This window comes from Phascolarctos cinereus, unplaced genomic scaffold (genome assembly GCF_003287225.1).
Source record: "Phascolarctos cinereus isolate Bilbo 61053 unplaced genomic scaffold, phaCin_HiC Scaffold_4;HRSCAF=312, whole genome shotgun sequence".
NCBI lineage: Eukaryota > Metazoa > Chordata > Mammalia > Diprotodontia > Phascolarctidae > Phascolarctos > Phascolarctos cinereus.
The window spans coordinates 249,568,729-249,574,946 of NW_027555847.1; positions in this window are offsets into that span (position 1 = coordinate 249,568,729).

The window sequence follows — 6,218 nt, forward strand, 5'->3', positions numbered from 1 at the left end:
ACTTGGCTATTATAATTTCACAGCATTCCATTTTGATTTTTTTCGTATTTGATGTTCTTTCTAGTTACATTACTATGGTCATTGTGTAAACTGTTTTCCTGGTTCTGCTTGCTTCACTATGCATCAGTTCGAGTCTTTACATGCTTCTCTGTATTCATTATGTTCTTATGTCATGCTTACTTATATCATGCTTCTTAGAGTAAAGTATTCTTGGGAGTTCACAGGACTCTGTACTTCATCAGGCATTGGTTCACTTTCCTTTGTCTCATAATGTTCCTTAAGAGAACTTTGTAATCTCTTTGAGGATTTAGTACTCAGATTTCATTTTGGTTTTAAGATCCTCTTTATTGTCCCTCTTTTTTTTAGCCATGCTTTTCTAATTTCAGCAGCTGAAGCCAAAATGGGAAAATATTCACCTCCTATTCCTTCATGCTGACCACCTCTACAGGGAGCATTCCCCTTTCCCTGTAGACATGGAGCTAGTGACTCTTAAGTCATGTTACCTGATTTCATTTTGATCCACTGCCTGATTCCCTCCAGGTCCAAGAATATCATCACATAGTGATTTTTATTAATTCAATAAAGTATCAGAGGGCCATGAGCTTAACTATGATGGTGGGAATGCAGAAAAGGCCCTCTCTACTCCACTAATGTATGGGCACCTCCTTAAGATCTATCTAAACTTCAAAATAATTAGTATAGCAAGAGAATGGTTAGGAAGGGGGAAAGGACTAATGAAGAGGGATACATATATTTGTCTTCAGCCTCAGGAGAAAAAAAAACATATGAGATATAAATAGGAATGTTGCCTGCCCTCTGAGGCAGGGAAAAGACAAAAGGAAGCCAGCCACTCACCTCAGCCCAATTAGGATTAAGAAACTAGAAACCATCTGTGGAGTCAGAAGAATATTTCTCATAGCCACAAGAAGTACTGTGAAACCCCACTCAGGCCCCCCCCCAAAAAAGTGACAAAGCCCCAAGGCTCCAGGCTTGAGTAGTGTGACTCTAGAGATTTACTTGAGGCATGAGGCCTGGATGGCTTGAATTTAAAGGAATAGAGGGTAGATTAGAAGCCACAAGGATGAGATGTGTGACAGAGCTTCATCAGAAAGAAAGAAACAGGAAAGAAGTCCAAGGCAGCAGAAGCAGGCATGTAGCTTGGGAACCAGAGCTTATCAGATCATAACTGAAGAGGCAAATGAAGTCCTCTGAGTTTTATCAAGTGCCAGCTTCAGAAAGAAGCTGCCCAGAATTCCAGTCCCAAGGCAGGGCAGCCCTTCTTACATCAGTGTGAACTTCATGAAGTAGGCATTTTTCCTTCTTCCCCATTGGCTCATGAACCTCTGGGAAATTGCTCTGATTTGTCTGTGAAGGACTCTGAACTCTCTCACTATTTTCATTGTTCTTTATCTTGCTAATAGGTTTCAAATAAATGCTTTACTATTTGATTTTTGGGTGCTACCCATTCTTTAAAATAATCTGTACTGGATAGGTGTTTGAGCCATAGTACATATGTGGAACACAAGTAAAGTGGAGACCCCACATTTGAGTGGGAGATATGGGTTTTTTTATTACCCTCATTTTTTTTAAGGCAGTTGGGGTTAAGTGACTTGCCCAGGGTCACAAAGCTAGTAAGTGTCAAGTGTTTGGTCTGATGCTGGATTTGAACTCAGGTCCTCCTGACTTCAGGGCTGGTACTCTATCCACTGCACCACCTAGCTATCCCAGACCTGTTTTGTTTTGTTTTAAAGGTTTATTTCATTCAAATTGCTAAGTCAAGTTGGTCATGCTTGGAGGCAGCCAGGGGTTTCAGTTATTGTCTCTGATTTTGATGGGATTTTGTAATCATCATAACAGATATGAGATAAACCTGTATCAAGAGAAGTTAGACGTCCCCACACCCAAAAGAAGAGAGTTGGGTAAACTCGTTAAAATTTGAGCTTTTCCCTGACTTTGTTTGGAAAACCTGAGACTAGGGGTTAGACTGGCTGACTTTCCTGTGTTTTCCATGACTCTCTTAGAATTTCCAACTGATTCCTAGGTCGTAGAGAGAATTATTTTTCTTTGGCGGTGATGACGTACCACTATACCACCTTTGGCTGGAAATTGTGCACAGAAATTGTACTTTGCCTACTGACAAAGGGCTAAAAACCTGCCCATGTAACTATCCAGCAATACCATACACTAACTTTGATGTTATTCTGTCAAATTAAGCAGAGCCCCCCCCAAAAAAGTTACAAACACTTATTAAACATTTGCTATATGTAGGACACTGCTCTAGGTGAAAGAGGAAATAAACTAGATTTGGTCCAATGTTTTAATATGGGAAGATCTTTTTGGATCCAGACTCTTTCATCAATGCTTCCTACCACACTGAATAAACACACCACTGATACCTTTATCTAACTCACTGATTTAAAAACCAAACCAATAAACCAAAAACACTTTAAATAGCACAGGGCCAAACACAGATCTCTGAGCCATTCTAGAAGTATTATGATGTTCAAGTTGATGATTAAGAGCTGAAACAAGGAAATAGAAATGAAGTGTGAATTGCCTCAGCCACATGTGTTCTCAGCTATGTTGATTTGTTTCACTTAACTGTCTTCCTCAGAAGGTAGTTGAAGTAATATCAGGGAGAAGGGGTGGGGGAGAAGTAGTGTAGAAAATAAGACATCTATAAACTCAGATTTTTTAAGTTAAAAACTAAAAATTAAAACCGAGGCAAAACTGTATCTACAGCATTCTCCTAATCTATCACTCTAGTAACCCCATCAAAGAAGGAAATAAGGTTAGTCTGGCATGACTTATTCTTTGTGATCACTTTTTTTTCAGAATTCACTAAACATGCCTTTAATAATATATTCCAGAATTCTGCCAGGAATTGAAGTCAAGCTCACTGTGATATATACAAACCCCACTCTCTTCTGTGTTTATTCTGTGTTCTAGCTCCCAAACAGTAAAAGAAAAAATGATCAATAAGCATTTATTAGGCACCTACTATGTGGCAGGTACTGTACTAGGCAATGGGGACAGAACGGCAGAACTCAAACAGGTCCTGCCCTCAAGAAACTACCATCGTACAAATCAACCAATAAGCATTTATTAAGCACCTACTATGTGTCAGGCTCTGTGTTAGGTGGGCTCTAGGAATGCAAATACAAGGGTGAGGCAGCTTGCCTCAGAATCATGGTGACTTCCAGGTATCCTGTATTACTCTTTCTGCTTTGTTTTTCATTAAGATTCTCCTGGTCCCTGATGACTCACCTGCCCATAGGACCTTTTTAACTACTTGCTTTGCCTTGCCCTTTGGCAGTTACATTGTTTTTGTTTGTTTTTGCCAGCCTGATTTCAATTCATGGTCCTTGGGAAAGTGCCTGAGCTTTCTATTCAGCAACTCCAAGTTCAAAAGTCCTGGAATCTAGCCTTCTAGCCAGAGAAGCTAGATTCCTTAGGCAACATGATCTTAAAATCGAGCTTTCAACAAGAAAATTAATTTCCTGAGTAGCCTTGGACATAGCCTCTCAATTCACCCCAAATACAATAGTTCTGAGCTTCAGTCTTCCAAGATAGAAAATGAGATTGGGAAAAATTACCTCTAAGGTCCCATCCAGCTTAAAACCTATGATCCCATGTCCCATCTCCTCTCTGAATATTTCCCCAAAACACTAACCTATCCTGATTTCTTGGTTCTGCATTTATCCTTCTGCCAGAAAACTAAGGCCTTTATGTCCTAAATTACTCACAGGTCAGTGATCTGTGATCTCTCTGATGTAGATGTCATCTTCATTGGGACAGATGTACAATCCTCACATGCCTAATTTGTATAATTCTTGCTCATGTTCTCCCATAGTTCCTCTACCATCCTAGAGACCTTCCTCTAGGCATCTGCTACATCTGTAGCAGTGCTATACTTTAGCTGTCTATCATCGCTCACTACCTTCATTTCTGATCACACTTTACTAAACTAGTATTTAATGTTCTCTTAGAGAGGCAGTGTGGGGTAGTGGATAGAGCTGGCCATGATCAAGAAGTCCCAAGTTCAAGTTCCATCTCTGACACATACTTCATTATTGCGGGAAAGTCTCAATCCCTCAGGCAACTCTCTAAAATAATGTTATAAAGAAGGTTCCCATCTGGATTGGTCAGAAAAATGTCTCATCAATTTCAGAAAAAGCAGGAAAGACTAATATGAATTGATGCAAAGAGAAGTGAGCAAAACCAAGAGAACATTGTATACAATAACAGCAACGTTGTGTGATGACAAACTATGATTGGCTTAGCTCTTCTCAGCAATACAATGATTCAAGACAATTCCAAGAGACTCATGATGGAAAATGCTATCCACATCCAGGGAAGGAACTGATGGAGTCTGAATGCAGATTGAAACATATTATTTTTACCAAACAAGAGACAGAGAACATTATAAGATACAGAGTGGATGATTTTGATTGCATGAAATTGAAAAGTTTTTGCACAAAGCCCATGCAGCCAAGATTAGGAGGGAAGCAGAAAACTGGGAAAGAATTTTTACAACTAGTGTTTCTGGTAAGGACTTCATTTCTAAAATATATAGCGAACTAAGTCAAATTTGTAAGAATACAAGTCATTCCCCAATTGATAAATGGTCAAAGGATATGAACAGGCAGTTTTTAGAGGAAGAAATTAAAGTAATCTATAGTCATATGAAAAAATCACTATTGATTAGAGAAATGCAAATCAAAACAATTCTGAGGTACTACATCACACCTAACAAATTGGCTGACATGACAAAACAGGAAAACGATAAATGCTGGAGAAGATGTGGGAAAATTGGAACATTAATACATTGGTGGTGACATTGTAAAATGATATAACCATTTTGGAGAGTAATTTGGAACTATGCCCAAAAGGCTATAAAAATGTGCATACCCTTAAACCCAGCAATAGCACTTCCAGGCCTGTATGCCAAAGAGGTCATAAAAAATGGGAAAAGGACCCACATGTACAAAAATATTTATAGCAGCTCTTTCTGGGGTGGCAAAGAATTGGAAACTGAGGGGATGTCCATCAATTGGGGAATGGCTGAACAAGCTGTAGTATACAAATGTAATGGAATACTATTGTGCTATAAGAAATGATGAGGAAAAACCTGGAAATACTTGTATGGACTGATGCTAGGTGAAGTGAGCAGAACCAAGAGAACATTGTAAACAGAAACAGCCATGTTGGGTGATGACTAATTTTGATAGACTTAGCTCTTCTCAGCAATACAAGGATCTAAGACATCTCCAAAGGTCTCATGATGGAAAATGCTGTTCACATCCAGAGAAAGAACTATGCAGTTGGAATGTAGATTGAAGCATACTATTTGCTCTTTTTTTTCTTCTGTTTTGTTGTTTCCTCTTTCTTGTGGTTCCTCCTATTGGTTCTAATTCTTCCTTACAACATGACTAATGTGAAAATGTATATGTAGAGTCTACATCAGATTGCATGCCATCTTGGGAGGAAGGTGGAGAAAAATTTAAAACTCAAAAGCTTATGGAAGTGATTGTTGAAAACTAAAATAAATTAATAAAAAAGGAGACTCAGGAAAAAAAAAGAAACATACTATTTTCACTTTATTTTTTTTTCATGGTTCTTTTGGCCTGTTTGTTCTTTCACAATGTGACTAATATGGAAATGTTTTACATGATTGCACACATATAACCTTGCTTACCATTTTAGGGAGGGAGAAAAGGAGAGAAAAAACTTCAGAATTCAAATTTTTCTTCTTCTTTTTTGTGATGCAATTGGGGTTAAGTGACTTGCCCAGAGTCACAGGGCTAGTGAGTGTTATGTGTCTAAGGTTGGATTTGAACTCAGGTCCTCCTGACTCCAGAGTCATGTTCTATCCACTGCACCACCTAGCTGCCCCCTTCAAATTTTTTCTTAAAATGAATGTTAAAAATTATCTTTACATGTAATTGGGAAAAAAATATTATTTAAAAATGCTAAAAGAAAAAATGACTCACCAGGAACTCCATACCTTCAATGATACATCCAATCCACCAAAAAAAAAAAGTCACTTATTTGTTCTTGTGTTTTCTCTGTAGGCAGTGATTGAATCTTAATACTTATCTTGCATACAGTCTAGCTTCAACTTACTTTTCTAGGTTTATTACACATCATTCCTTTTCACTCACTCTATGGCCCAGCCAAACTGGCTTACTTGGTACACACATGTTCTACCTCCTGCC